The sequence below is a fragment of the Vicugna pacos genome, chromosome 10 (genome assembly GCF_048564905.1).
Source record: "Vicugna pacos chromosome 10, VicPac4, whole genome shotgun sequence".
Taxonomy (NCBI): domain Eukaryota; kingdom Metazoa; phylum Chordata; class Mammalia; order Artiodactyla; family Camelidae; genus Vicugna; species Vicugna pacos.
The window spans coordinates 28,725,774-28,742,145 of record NC_132996.1 but is presented as its reverse complement, the minus strand read 5'-3'; the positions used below and the strand labels follow the sequence as shown (position 1 = coordinate 28,742,145).

Here is a 16,372-nt window from a genome sequence, read left to right as displayed (position 1 = left end):
AAGCTATCTCTGATAAGCCAAGCCCAGATTGGAGAAATCTGACAAAATAAATGTTATTGCTGTTTTGAGCCACTACATTTGGGGGACGTTTGTTACACATCATTAGATAACTAAAACATCTGCTAAAGTTATAGCTGGTAAGTGATAGAGTTAGTATTCCAACCCAAGGTATCTGACTTTATAGCCCAAACTTTTCCCCTGCACTGCATATACTATCCTTTAGTTTTGTGGATTTTTTTTCATACTATATTTTTACAAGAAAGAAGAAAAGCAAAAGAAATCAAAGCTTTTAGAAATGTGACTGGTAATTAATTTCACAGATACTCATTCAGCCTGATCCTTAACCTCATACATACATACAAAATTGAACATGTATCACTGTTTTCCACAGAGCACTGAACATCAAAGAAATGTGCAACTCTGATCACTACTCTTACAAGAAGACATTTTTTAAATAGTCCATCTAACACTCAGTGTATTGTATGCAATAAATTGTGAATCTTAACATTTTTTCCCAAGTTGCTACCTAGTATCCCAACCCCATTCATTAAATTATCTTTCATTCCTTTTTGGGAAAATGCTAGTTAATAAGAAGTTAAGTCTTTACATATAGTTAGGTATATTTCTAAGTTCTCCATTCTTTTGCACTAAATCATATTTCTATTTTTGTGCTAGTACTTGACTATTTTATTATACATTTTATTTTATTTTATACTTTTAGAATTTCTCTAATAGCTTGATCCCCTTTTCCCATGGCTCTTCTATTTCAGAATACTTCTTGTCAATCTCAGTTGCTTACTTTTCATAATGAATCTTAAAACAATTTTGGTCATTTTATTAAGAGTCTGATTTGCTCTCATTAGGGTCCTAAGTGATGAGATCACTGGACCTTAAACACCAGACACTAGGACATCTCAGGGAAAGCACAGCCACAAGCAGTCTGAGACAGCCAGTCTAGGGGCAGAAATTCATTCATTCATTTATTTAACAAATATAAGATTTCTATGTACCAGCATAGTTCCTGGTATTTTAGCTGTGGCCAGAAGACACAAAGAACTTACTGCACTAGAAGTGCAGTAAGTAGTAAACAAAACAGATAAAAATCTTTATCCTCATTGAGCTAACGTCCCATTTGGGTGTGAGAGACAATAATTTATATAAAGCAGGGAAGAGCAGCAGGGAATGCCAAGAGTAGTGGCATTCGTGATTTATCATCTTAACTAAAGGAGCCAAGGAAGGCCTCATTAAGAAGGTAACTTTTAAGCAAACATCTGAAGCAAATGTTGGAGAGAGGCAAGCCGAATAACTGGAAGAAGAGTATCCCAAGAACAGGGAATAGCAAATGCAAAGGCCCTGAGACAAGAACAAGCATGTTCCAGGAATAGCAAGGAGGCCAGTGTGGTCAAAGAGAAATGAGTGAGGTGGTAACTAGTAGGAGATGAATTCAGGGAAGCAACAAGGGTCCAGATCATAAAGTCCCTTGTAGGCCATCATAAGGACTTTGACTTTTACGCTGAGATGGAGGAATTTGAAGAGAGGTGTGATATGATTACAGTTATATATATATTTTTAATTTTTCTGAATGCTGTGTTGAGAAGCAGACTATAGGAGGGCAAGGGCAGATGCAGGGAAACCAGGTGGCAATTGCAATAGTCAAGGTGTAAGCTAATGGTGGTTTGAAACAAAGTAATAGTGTAGGGGTAATGAGAAGTGGACAGGTTTTGCATATATTTTAAAGAGATCAAATTTCTAATCTTCATAATTTTTTAGTTTTGATTTATCAGGTCCTTTAAGGTAGCCCCTACTTTGGTCCTCCTAGGCTCTAAGCCAGACCCTCTTACTCTAAGACTAGGGAAACGTTATATGTAGGCCTTAGGATCAGGAATACCAAAATCTTCCAGGAAGGGGATTTTCTACCATTACCTGCTAACTGCAGGAAACCTTGTGATGAGACATACCAGCTACTTACAGAGAATCAACAAGAATTAGACTGCTTTTTTTTTTTCCAATTGAAGCATAGTCAGTTTCCAATGATGTGAGAATTAGACTGCTTTTTATAGCCAAGTCTGATCACTGAGGTATATGGAGAGCAGAGAAGCTCATGGGAAGAATGTCCAAGGAGGATCTGCCCGGGGGCTCACATCGGGCTCTATTGGTGCCACAAAACATGCAAAGAAAGAGTAGGGTCAGAAAACAAAGCCAGCAAGAAAGTGGTGCCAAATGAGGAATGTGGGCTGACAGAAGCTGTATCCAAAGGAAAGGCCTGATGCTGAGCAAAATCTCTTTAGAGCATAAAGTAGTGGGACTGCAACAATTAGGCCTTAAGAGCAGCAAAGGCAGTGTACTCAAAATGTAAAGAGCTCCGAACCCATAAAAACAGACTCCTCCCTTCCTGTGAGACTTTTGGGCAAGTACTTGGCATCTCTGGGCCTGTTTTCCCCTCAAAATGAGAGCTAATTATCTCTCTCATTTGAGTGTGATAAGGATTAAATGAGTCATGTTTGCAGAGGTCATAAACTGCCTTTGAACATGTCTTTTAGTGGCCCACAGAGCATTTTATAAGTTGAAACTATATTTAGAAATCAAATTTCACCCCAAAAGTCCAGCTCTCTTTAAAAAATATCTAAAGATACAGGAACACTGAGCTCCAGTGACAACTTTAGAACTTTAGGGGCTACGATTTGATTGGAAGGGAGAGTGGTGGCTAAGGGACTTGTTGTGAGGTTGTGTTTGCATAGCAAGCACATTGTTTGTATGTAGATTGTTCATTACAAATTAATTTTTAAATGCAGTATTTTATGAAGACATTTTTATTCATAATTTTATTCATTTTATTTATAATTTCTTAAAATTAAGAAAAAATCAATTGTCCATATGAAAGAATATTATATCTATGTTGCAGCTGGGGCAGCTTGGAAGTGGGGGAGTTGGTGCTGAGGGAGACAATGAGGGCCTCAAGCCCCCACCCCCAGGGAATCACTCCTCAGTTCACCTGTCTACCTGGCAACAATCCGCCAGAGTGGAGCAGCAGGAGCGCCCTGTGAAGAGGAATATTCTCTCTAGTTTTCCACAGCTCCCACCACTCACAGATTTATGTGTGTGCACTTATGCAGCCCACATTCTTCAGTTATGATAACCCAACTCCTCAGGGGCATAGAGCTTGTGACTCCTTCAGTTCAGAAAAGCGCAGTTAAATTTTAAAGCACAACTTGAATGTTAGCTGTGATTATTATTGGAAGGAGGGTAAGATAAGGATATGACAGGAAAAGAAAAAGCTTCTTCATCAAAGATGACACTTCTGTGCTCCCACAGCCACTGTGTATACCAGTATCAGTCTTGTTATGTGTCTATCTCCTCTACCAAATAATATACCCTTCGACAGAAGGTCCCAGTTACCCAGCCATAAACTCAGTATACAAGAAAGTTGTACTAAACTAGAACTCTGATGTCTAACATACTTGAAGTAGGCATTACCACGTATTACCCTGAACTCTGTCCCACATCCAACTGATAGCTAAACCTGACTTAAAACAAAATTTAAAAGCAACAAAAAGCAAAAACAAAACAAAACCAAACAGGCAACTTTTGGCTCCCACAACAAGGATTTACTATTTCAGACTCAGAACAAGCAGCTCTTCTCTTAGGAAGGCCTAAGGAGGCTCCCTGAAAGTCTTGCCTTACCATGGAGAATGCAGCATTGGCTAGAGGTGCAGCTCAACAGCTCTCTGAAGAGCCAAGGGACCAGTTGTCGCTAGGTATATTTAGCTCTATGAGCTGAGAAAAGTAATCTCGCTGGCAGTGGCACAAAGCATGCAACCCCATCCCAAGTGAAGCAGTAGGGAAGGGGTGTGGAACAGAGCAGACAGGAGGAGAGACATCTCTCTAGAATTCCCAATAAAATAGGCCCAGCCAGCTTCATCAGGGAACAGAATTCACTGACGTACAGCTAGAAGAGGAGGAGCACATCTTCAGGTGCTGGAATCAGGCAGGTTTCCCAGTTTCTTGGAAACAATTACTCCTCTCTCCCCTTCCCAGTCTTGTTCACCACCTTGCTCACTTTCCATGTCTCCCAAACCAGACCATACCACCTCCACTCCCACTACCCCCACACACAATGTTTATAGCCCACAACACACATGCCCAGATCTGAGAAGCTTCCCAACTCTTGTTCACCACTTGAACATCCAGCAAGGACCCACATTTTAACAACAACAGCTCTGAATGCCATTTGTACAGAATTCTGGGACAGGATGTCTCAGGGGTGAAATGTCTGTCCTCAGTGAGACCAGAAGCTATTGCTCAAGATCAGGGAGAGGACCGTCATTTCTTACTTACCTTTGTACATCCAGTCTCACATCTGCCAACCCATCTACCATACTAGTCACTAGAATGACTTTTGTAAAATGTAAATCTAACTATATCAGAGAATTGTAGACTGGGGCAACTGAAGCAAGGTGAAAGCCCGCTGGCAAGGACTACTGCCTGAGATGTAGGAGGCAGCCTAGCCTGGCGAGATCATGGGCGTTTCACCCTCCAGGGGCAGGAAGGCCGGCCAGGGTCCCCCTGTCAGCCTCGAGCCCAGGGAAGCACTGGGCCTGAGCCAACTGCCACTGGAACTGCTCCTGACAGTGCTGAGCTACTTGCCACCCCCCCCCATACACACAAGCTGCTTGGGTGCTGCCGCTAGGTGTGTTCATGCTGGTGTGCCCTGGTGGATGCCCTGGCCCTGTGGCTGATGACCCTGGCCTGGGACCACCGCGCCCTGTGGCTCATCGTCCACAGCTGCCTACCCCGCGACAACAATGCCAGTCCCTGCCTCCTGGGCCACTTTTGTGAGCACAGGCCAATAGGACGCAACCTGCTGGGTAATCCTGAGAGTGAAGATGGCTTCAGGAAATGGACAATGCTGAGTGATGGGGAAGACTGGCCAGAGGAGGAAAACTGTCAGGTTATACCTAGACCCCCTTCTCAGACCTACCTCCTATCTGCCTACAGGTGTTGTTACAATAAGAAAGCATTGGACCTGGAGGAGGAGGGTTTCTGGCCGGAACTCCTGATAGTGGCAAGATTGAGATGTATGTCTCTGATAGGTGACAGACCAACAAGGCACTAACTGTGTATATCAGCTATTGTCCAGCTTCTTGATGCCAACCATGCCATCCTGGACCATTTCTTTTCTAAACCTTATCCCATCCAGCAGTGTAGAACAATGTTATCTTTGAGGTCAGCCATGTGTTCTCCAACCTCAAGACATCTGCTTTGTGTCTCTTGAACACTGGATCTGGGACATGGAGCTCTGCTCCAAACATTTGCCCAACTCCAGTGAGTTCGTGCAAGTCCGTCTGTCCTAGTCAAATGACTGTCCTTGCAAAACAACCTGATTGTGCCTTTCAGGAGCTGTGATCATTGGCTGGGACATCTCATTAATCAAGGGCTTGTAGCTTTCTGGCATCCTAGGATCTCCAGAATCCAGTCAAGGGTCCTACTGGGCCCTGTCTTCAGGTTCCAGAAGCTACTAGAAGAAAGATTCTTCATCAGTTTTTCCGACAGCTATTCTCTAAGGCTGCCTCTATTCTTCTGAGTGGAGAACCCCCTGGTGAGTACAGGGAAATGCTGGAACTGGAGAGGATTCCTCCCCCTCCCCCCCGAAGCCTTCTGGTTCAGCCCCAGTCCCCTCTTTCCTTGTCTCCTCTGTTTCTGCCTCAGAGGCTTTCTTGGTTCCTTCCTGAAAGCCCTCTCCTCTGGTCTGATCTAGAACCTCATCCCTATGAGAAAATTCCAGCCCCCTTGGCTGGTGAACTTAACCTCCTGAAGTTTCATAACTGGGTCCAGGTCTCACAGCTGAAAGTCAACTACCTCAAAAAATGTTTGGAGACAGATGTTTCTGCCCATTCTGTGAAAAATGAAGTGGTCCCCTGAGCCCAACTATACCTCGAATCGGATGTATAAAAATCTTTTGTTATTTTGAAATTCTCTTCAAACTTGGAGAAGACATATCAGCAATCTGCCAATCATATGTAATAAATGAGTTATTTTGCCCCCCAAAATCTAATTATACCAGCACACCTACTTAAAATCTCATGACTCCCCCTTACCTACAGGATAAAGCCCTAGTTTCCTGGCCTCACATCAAGGACTTTTATAATCTGGCCCATAGACTAACCTCCCAGTCCACTTCCTGGCCATCTACACTCAAGGCCAAGAGTCAGGAAACAATGGCCATGGGCCAAATCCTGCCTACTGCTTGTTTTTGTAAATAAAGTTTTATTGGAACACAGCCACATTCATTCATCTATGTACTACTACTGCTTTTGTGCTTCAGAGGCAGAGTTGAGTTGTTGTGACAGAGACTCAACGGCCAACAAAGCCTAAAATATTGCCTATTTGGCCCAATATAGAAAAAGTTTACCAACATTTGTTCTTGACTCATCAAGCTACTTCAGCCTCCTTGAACAAACCACGCCCTTTTATACTTCTAAGCCTTTACACAATGTGCTCCATTTAAAATACTTCTCCTTCTCTTTATCTGCTAAAGAAAAAGTCACTGGCTCTGTGAAGTTCCAGACCTCTCCCAAGCAAGGTAATCACACTATCCTATTTGTTCTCTTAGTTCTCAGGGTATACACCTATGACAGTACTTATTCCATTATACTATAATTACTATTTAATTACTCCCCTTTACTCCCCCTAAGCAACTCAAATATGGAAACTATTTTATTTGTCATTTATCTCTTTATCCAGCATCTTCCAAATTCTCTGGAACACCTAAATGAATAATTAATTTAGCTCTGTAAGCCTACCTCCAAGCATAGGGCCTGGCACAGAGCAGAGTATGTGGTTATTAAATAACTGAATGAATGTCTCTCACTTGAGTTTGCCCTACAATGCTCAGAAGAATGCTTAGCTTACAACAGCTAGTCAATGCATATTATATCTACTATACAGAAGGAAAAAAAAGGTTCCCAAATTGCCAGTCAATCTAAAACAAAGATATTCACCTAGGGGCCAGAGGGTTACACTGGCTTGGATTCAGTGTAATATGATGGCTTAGAGCTTGATTCTACAGCCAGGCTGCCTAGGTTTGAATCCTGGTTCTATCACTTACTTTCAGTGTACTAGTCACATCATTCATAAAATGGAGATAATAGTACAAAACTTCATAATACTCTCAAGGTATTATAAGTGGATTAAATCACATAAAGACCTTAGAATAGTACCTGGCACAAATTAAGCTTTCCTATGATGAACTGACCTTTCCTATACATTAATATATTTGACATAAGAGGAATATAAAGATACTAAAAATGTACAATCCTGGAGCCCACTATTGCTGATCTCTCATGTGTAAAAGAGACACATAAAGGAGGTAGAAGACAGATATTTCCTAAATGCTTGCTATATAAATGTCATGTGCCAAGAGATCAGCAATAGACAAGGCACTGTAATCTACTGACCTCTAAGGCCCTTTCCATTTTATTCTGTGATTCTTACTTTGGAAGCTTTAACTCTAATTAAAATAGAAATTCCACAGCCTTGGCAAGACCTTCCCTGCCTTTGCCACATCAACTGCCGCTTCCTCCCGTCTCCAGTGATAATGAAATACTTGAAATTCCCTGAAAGTACCAGGGTCTTAACCAGTCTCATGTCTTTGCACATAACATTCCCTTAGCTAAAACACTTTTCCTTCTCCTGATCATTCCTAGTCACCTCTTCAGACCCAAATGATATATCAGCAACTCTGTACATGGGTAAAACTAACTTAGGTCTTTCTCTTCTGTGACTCCATCACAGTTTTCACTTATCCTATTATAGTATCCTCATCTGTTTACATGGCTATTTTCATCACTAGAGGAACTTCTTCTAAGGCAGCAACTTCACCTTTCCTTTTACTCCTATATATTTAGTACTCAGTACATATACAGGTAGAGAGAATCCCTCTGAGGTCAATGATAAAGTTTAGTCCTTGTCATGGTGTCATCCTTGATGTCCTCAGGCCATGACATTGGTCACATGACACAGATCAAATCCTAGAGGCAGCATCTAAAGTTGTAGCTTGCTAAGTACCTGGCCAGAATGGCAAAGACTGGGAAATTTTGACATCTCCAATCTTGCAAACTATCAGGACCAAAGTATCCAAGCTAGTCAAGGACTACTGGCTGGGGAAACTTATGAGAGGGGGATAGAAATAGATCACTAACTTAAAAATACTTCCCCTGAGAGAAAGGATTATCTTCTTAATTGGGGTCAATACTGCTGTGTTTACATAGGATGAGTATATAGCAACAGAGAGTTTTGAACCTCTTCCCAAAGGAAATTATTTCATTTGCAACAGAATGTGAATAAGTTCAAGACTAAGGACTCTCTCAAAAACAATGGAAGTTGTGGTGAAAGGCAACTGAGAGGAGATTGGTGGATTAATTGGAGATATAGGCTAAACTGTGGGCTAAAGAATTTGCTGATGAGAACTGGGAAAAGAGACAACTGGGAGGAGCCCTCCTGGAATAAGAACAAATCTCAAACACTGATCTCAGGAACTATCCTTTCAAAGGAGACCTAACATGATTGGATCAGTCTGTGGAGAAAATTTATGCCCCAGGGTATTGTTGAAAATGGTAGAGTAATCTGATGGCAACTAACAGAGCTTTATAGCTGATTGTGGCCAGGGAAAGACAGAGTCAAGGAAAGCCCTGCCAAAACCACTGTCATACAAAGGTGACTGTGGGCATATCCAAAGCTGTACCCTCTGAAAGGCAACATCAGAGGCTTCACACTGTAAGGAGGTGGTGAGAATAGACCACTAAAATAATCTTTCCAGTCACCAAACAAATAAAGAAGCAAATAATAATAAGCCCCAGAGGTGTTGGACCAGTAGCCAGAGTTGCTACAGAGTTACTATCAAAAATATGCAGTTTCCATGCAAATTAACAGGAAAGTATGACCCATACACCAGAAAAAAATCAGGCAATAGAAATTGTGGAGCAACCAAATTTCAAATTTAACAGAAAAAGACTTCAAAGTAGCCATTATAAATATGTACAAAGACGAAAGAAAACCATGATTAAAGAGATTAAAGAAGTAAGGGAATGTATGATAACAGTATCACATCAAATAAAGAATACCAATAGATGGAAATTACAAAAAAGAACCAAATAGCTGTTGTGGAATTTAAAAAGTACAATAACTAAAATAAACATTTTAGGAGAGGGGCTCAACAGTAGCTCTGAAATAGCAAAAGACAGAATTATCAAATCTGAAGAGAGATTGAAAGAGATTACACAATCTAAAAAACAGAAAAAAGAATGAGAAAAAAATGAACAGTTTCAGAGAAATGTAGAACACCATTTTGTTTATATGCATAATGGGAGGATCAAAAGGAGAAGGTAAAGATAAAGGAGCAGAAAAAAAATATTCAAAGAAATAAAGTCTAAGAATTTCCCAAGTTTATTGAAAAACATTATGGGTAGCATACATACAGTTCAACAAACTTTGAAGAGGACAGGATAGATGCAAAAAGACCCACAAACAGACATATCATAGAACATGCTGAAAGCCAAAGGCAAGGAGAAAATCTTGAAAGCAGCAAAAGAAAAATGACTCATCACACACAAAGGAAGCCAAATAAAATTAGCAGCCTACTTCTCATCAAAAACAATGGATGCCGGAAGGCAGCAGGATGGCATGTTCAAAGTGCTAAGAGAAAAAAACTGTCAAGCAAGACTCTTACATCCAGCAAAACTATCTTTTCAAAGTCAAGGCAAAATACAGATAAACAAACACTAAAAAAATTCTGTTAGGTGACACACTTTACCAAAATAAATAAATAAATAAAACCCACCAAAGGAAGTTCTTAAGGGTAGTAAGTGATCTCAGATAATTTGAATCTACATTAAAAAAAATCCATTCCTTTCAAAATAAATTCATGCATTCACTCAACAATATTTATTGAGTACCAACACTGAGCCAGCAATACTCTAGGTGTCAGGGATTTAGTAATGAACAGAACAGATCTCTTGCCCTTATGGATTAAATGATAGAATCCAGAAGGAGGTAAGTCCTTAAAAAGAAAAAACAAACAAACATACAAAAACAAAAAGAAGTGATGTGTAATAAGGATCTAAGTGCCGTAAATGGGGTAAAGTTGTAGAAATTTTGTTATTAAATAGGCTAATCTGGGGAAGGTCTCACTGATAAGGAGAAATATGAGAAAAGATGAAATATTTGGAAATATGAGAGAGTTATCAAATTGGGTATCTGGAGGAAGAATATTCCAGGCAGAAGTAAGAGCTAGAACCAAGGCTCTAAGACAGGAACAACAAGGAGTGTTTGAGAAACAGCTTGGAATGTGGCTGGAGTGAAAGACCAAGGGAGACAGATGAAGGAGAGAAGATCATAATGATAAGTGGGAGCCAGATCACACAGGACCTTGCTGACTCTTGTGTTAACATTGGCTTTCACACTAAATGAAAAATGAAGCTATCACAGGGTTTTGAGCAGAGGAGTGAAATGATCTAGTTTACATTTTTTTAAGCTTTTTGGTTGCTACACTGAGAATAGACTAGACATGATGATTTGTTAGGAGGCTGTTGAGCCTCGGTGCCTGCAGTGGAAATGATTAGATTTTGTACATATTTTGGAAGTAGAACTCAACTGGATTTATCAATGGATATGAGGCATGATAGGAATTATGGATGATTCAGAGTACTTTTTGACCTAGGAAATAAGCAATGGAGTTGCCTTCAATTGAGATAAAGAAGGCTGTAGGTAGAGCAGGTTTTGGATGAGGTGACATTTAGAATCCAGTTTGGATCATGATAAGCTTCAGAAGACTTTAAAATTCTTAGAAGAAAAGACAAGGGTAAATTGCCATGATCTTGGCAATGGATTCTTAGGTATGACATCAAAAGCATGCAACAATAACCAAAAAATAGATAAATTGGACTGCATCAAAATTAAAATTTTTGTTTCAAAGGACACCATCAAGGAAGTGAAAAGTCAACATATAGAATGGGAGAAAATATTGGCAAATGATGTATCTGATAAGGGACTTGTATCTAGAATATATAAAGAATTTTAACAACTTGGAAGTAAAAAGCCAAATAGCTCAATTTAAAAATAGGCAAAGGACCATTATTCAAAAGCCCACAAATGATAAATGCTGGAGAGGGTGTAGAGAAAAGGGAATCCTCTTACACTGTTCGTGTGAATGTAGTTTAGTGCAGCCATTATGGAAAACAGTTTGGAGATTCATCAAAAGACTAAAAATAGACTTACCATATGATCCAGCTATCCCACTCCTAGGTATATATCCAGAGCGAACCTTAATTCAAAAAATATATGCACCCCAATGTTCATAGCAGCACTATTTACAATAGCCAAGACATGGAAACAACCTAAATATCCATCGACAGATGATTGGATAAAGAAGTTTTGGTATATTTATACAACAGAATACTACTTGGCCATAAAAAATGATAAAATAATGCCACTTGCAACAACAAGGATAGACCTGGAGACTGTCATTCTAAGTGAATTAAGCCAGAAAGAGAAAGAAAAATACCGTATGATATCACTTATATGTAGAATCTTAAAAAAAAAAGACAATCAAAGTTATTTACAAAACAGAAACAGACTCGCAGACATAAAAAATAAACTTATGGTTACTGGGGGGGAAAGGGTGGGAAGGGATAAATTGGGAGCTTGAGATTTTCAGGTACTAATATATATAAAATAGACAAAGAACAAGTTCTTACTGTATAGCACAGGGAACTATATTCAATATCTTGTAGTAACTTACAATGAAAAAGAATATGAAAACAATTATATGTATGTTCATGTATGACTGAAGCATTATGCTCTACACCAGAAATTGACACAACATTGTAAACTAACTCTGCTTCAATAAAAATACATATAAAAAATAAAATAAAAAATGAAAATAGGCAAAGGGTATGAATAAAATGTTTCTCAAAAGAAGATAAACAAATGTTCAACAAGCACATGAAAAGATGCTTGGCAACATTTGTCATCAGGGAAATGCAAATCAAAACCATTATGACACCCACTAGGATGGCTGTAATTTTTTAAAAAATCAAATAATAACAAGTTTTTGTGAGGATATGGAGAAATTGGAACTCTCATGCACTGCTGCCATGAATGTAAAATGGTTCAGGCACTTTGGAAAACAGTCTGGCAGTTCCTCAAAGAGTAAACATAGTTATCATACAACCCAGGAATCCCATTCCTAGGTATATCCCAAGAGGGAAAAAAAAACACATTTACAGAAACTTGAACGTGTCTATAGCAGCATTATTCATAACAGCCAAAAGGTGGGAACAGTCCAAAGGTCCATCAGCTGATGAATGAATAAGCAAACTACAGCATGTCCATATAACAGAATATTACTCAGCCATAAAAAGGAATGCAGTACTGATACATGCTACAACATGGATGAACCTGGAAAACATTATGCTAAGTGAAATAAGCGAGTCACAAAGGACCACATATTATATGACTCCAATATGAAATGTCTAGAACAAGAAAATCTTTAGGGACAGAAAGTAGACTAGGGCTAGGGGGACTAGGAGGATGGGGGACAATAGCTAATGTGTATGGGGTTTCTCTCTAAGGTGACAAAAGTATTCTAAAATTGACTCTGGTGATGGTTGCACATGTCTGTGTATATACTATTAACCATTTAGTTGTACATTTTATTATTGTATTATTTCATTACTTTATTTTGGCAGGGGGTGGAAATAATTAGGTTCATTTATTTTTAGAGACGTTACTGGGGATTGAACCCAGGGCCTTGTGCATGCTAAGCATGTGCTCTACCACTTAAGCATACCCTCCCCCTTAATTATACATTTTAAATGGATACCTATATGGTATGTGAATTTTATCTCAATAAAGCTGTTAGATTAGGGGCCAGGCAAACTTTTTCTGTAAAGGGCCAGACAGTAAATATTTAGGCTTGGTGGGCCATACAGTCTGTTAAACTACTCAACTCTGCACTTCTGTGAAAGCAGTCGTGAACAATATGTAAATAAGTAAGAGAGACTCTGTGCCAAAGACAGTTTATTTATGGACAGAAAATTTGAATTTCATATAGATTTCATATGTCACAAAATTCTTCTTTGGATTTTCCCCCAACTATTTAAAAATGTAAAAGTCATTTTTAGTTTGAAGACTGTACAAAAAACCAGGAAGGGGTCATAGTTTGCTGACCCCTGGACTAAATGCACCTAATCCTCCCTCCATTATGGCTTCAAGTACTAAGGAAATCTCTTTCCCTTACAATCCCCATGAACAAGAGTCAACTTTGACTCCCCTCTCAGTCTTTTTCTCTACACTACCATCCCTATGCATGGCTTTCCAAGACCATGGGAAATACAAACCCAGCCAAGTAAGCACACAACAGCAGGAAAACCTCCTGGACTCCATTTCCAAATAGACCACTAATTTATACCAATTCGGTAAGAGTTGAGGGCTCACCATGTGTTTCTTACAAGGTAGAGGAAAATGCTTGGGAACAGAGGATATTAAGTGAGTAAGATAAATGCATGCCCCTCTTTAAGAACCTTCTGGCTCCTAATCAACTTTAAGAGGGAGAATTTAGGCCTAAGTGTCAATGAGCAACATTTTTTTTAAGTCCTTAATGCAGACTACCCCACAGCCTCGATATGGGAAAAAGATCATTTAAGGCACAGTCACTCACAGTGCCTACATGTAGAAGGTGCTTCGTGGATGTTTGACTATTCTGAACCTGGGTCCTTTGGCAAGATGGCTCATACTGTGGAAAATAATGTGTCCCAAGTGAACCAGCACTCAGCCTCTGAGTCCCAGCAACGTCTAATCTTAGGCCCTCCTCCTCAAGATGCAGGGCAGCTAGATGAGAGGGCATGGTTTTCGCCCAGTCATGCCACACTGCTGAGGTGCATGCCTACCTGACCTACGCCTGGGAGGGCCTGATGCTGCTGGGCACTGAGAGGGAAAAGAGAAGAAGCTGGATAACAACTACTATTATTGAAATTTTCACACAGCATTATGGTATCTTATTTGAGCCTCACACCAGCTATCAAAGGTATATATTATGGGTATCCCTATCTTATAGATGCAGAAACTCTTCTCTAGACACCTCCCTACTTAAGGTCTCCCAAATTTGCCCTTTTTTTTTTGCCTCCTGCCATTACTCATAAAGTTGTTTTCCAGAATGTTCCTCCTTCTTTCTTCATGAATAAACCCTGCTCCTCTTTAAAAACCAAGTTCCAGTTTTACCTGCTCGGCAAGGCCTGCTCCTGACATATCTTCCGTCAGAGTAAGAGCCATCTCTGTTTACAATCCTTCTAGCTCATCATCTTTGGGATAAAATCCAAGTTCCTCAGCAAGGCAAGACTCTGGCTCATGCCTGCCTTTTCAGCCTCATCTCCAGCCTCTCTCTCCCTATCTCACTATTACCTTCTATGCTCAAAGTAAAAGAATCACTGACTCACAAATCCCTTAGGACACCACACTCATTCCTCCACTTCCTATACCCTTCTCAACCCCATCACCAGGTTAACTCCTACTCATCTTCCAAAGTCATCTCAGGCATCACCTCTTCTGAGTGGTCTTTCCTGGCATCCTAGAATAGGTTAAATTCTCTTCTGTACTTCCAGAGCATGCAGAGCTTATCTCTCATCACAACACTTATTAGGACTGAACACATACGTCTTTCTGCCTCACTAATATGTGAGCTCTTTGCAGGTAGAAAATTTGTCTTCCTTATTATCTTTGAATATCCAAATTCCAGCAAAGAGCAAACACTAAATATGTTTGGGGAAGGAAGAGAGAAAGAAGGAGGTGGGGGAGGGGGTCATTAATTGTCAAGTGAATCAGACATTGCATTGGATACCAATTGTTTCTAATGCCATTAAGTACACTGAATGTGATGCACATGCAGATATAGACATACTCAAGAGAGACTTGCATACATATACATACAGACAAACAAACACCAGTTAGATTTGAAAGCAAGCAAGACCTTGGAAGCCAGTGGCCGAGTCCTCCTTAGACAGGAAGATCCAAAAGCTTACTTAATATCTGAAGTAGAAGTTTTCCCTCTCTGCTGGCTTAACCATTTCTGGCAGCTAGATGACCCTCACATTCTGCCCACCACTTTGTAGGGTCCAGATCCTGCCTAGACTAACAGCATCTTTGGATTCCTGATTTTATCTGGCTGTTTTTACCCCCAGGTCCTGCATACTGTACTGCATCCTAACCTTTTGCTCCTTATCTTCTCCTTGATCTTCAACCTGGCTTATGAGCTTTCTCTCAGCTCCTACTTCCTTGGCTCAATGTTCCCCCGACTCCACTTCTTATGCACACAGACACATCTAAATACAGAAAGGCACACACAAATATAGAAAGGCACAAAATGATGTATACGTACATTCAAAGAAACAAACACAAAGACACATGTAGACATAATCACATATATAGACACACAGAGAAGCTTTAGAAGTATAACTAGTCCCTGCCATTAATAGGACTGCCATCCAGAATAGACAAAGCAGACTCATCAACAAAGAGGGGAGGAAGGAAAACAACAGTCTGCTTAGTGAGAAAGAATTTCCCTATCTGTCAAAGCAAAGCACCGTCTGGGTTTTCCTGGAAACATGAGCGGAACCATCTGGGGGAGCTGCTGCTTCATCCTGTATCTGGCTAAGGCACTGGGACAGATTGCAAATTATGCCTCCTCCCTCTGATGTTAGCTCAGCTAGTCTAGCAACTGGTACCCTTCACTGAGTGCTGGCTGACAATGTGTCTTCTGCTACACCAACACATGTTGGATTATCTCACCCCTATTCCTCTTGGAACTCCCACAGTCTCCTATGCATGCCACCATTACAGCCCTGAAGATGTGCTGTTGTCACTGCCATTTTACATGTATGCCTCTCTCATTAGCCTAGGGGCTTGCCAATGGCAAAGAGTATCTTATTTTCATCTCTAGTCTATTCTACAGAGGAGGAAAGTAAGGCTCCAAATTATTTGGCCTTATAACTAGTACATTGCCAAGCTTGAATTTGAACTCAGGTCAGACTCCAAAGCTCATACTTAGACTTTTTAAAAGTTAGTGTCCAGACACTTTATTCTAAGAAACTCACAAAATGCCATGAAGCCCTCATAAAAGTTAGGTCTAAATGCATTAGCAAGGCCATAGAACTTGGACTCAGTGGAGGTTGCAGCCTGTAAACTGTCTGAGTCACTCCTGGTAGGGTAATACTACAGCCACCCTATAAATAAATATTTACAAGAAAAAATGGGGAGAGGTCATTTACTTAACCTAAGGAGCAGATTTTACCTGAAGAATGATGTCACTCATGGCATCAGTCAC

The 16,372-nt window shown here is 40.2% G+C and overlaps 1 protein-coding gene across 4 annotated transcripts in view; it reads right to left on the bottom strand.

Moving 5' to 3' along the window:
• Positions 1 to 16,372, bottom strand: part of STIM1 (stromal interaction molecule 1) — a 171,362-nt gene that overhangs the window by 56,973 nt on the left and 98,017 nt on the right. The gene's annotated exons all lie outside the window — the stretch shown is intronic.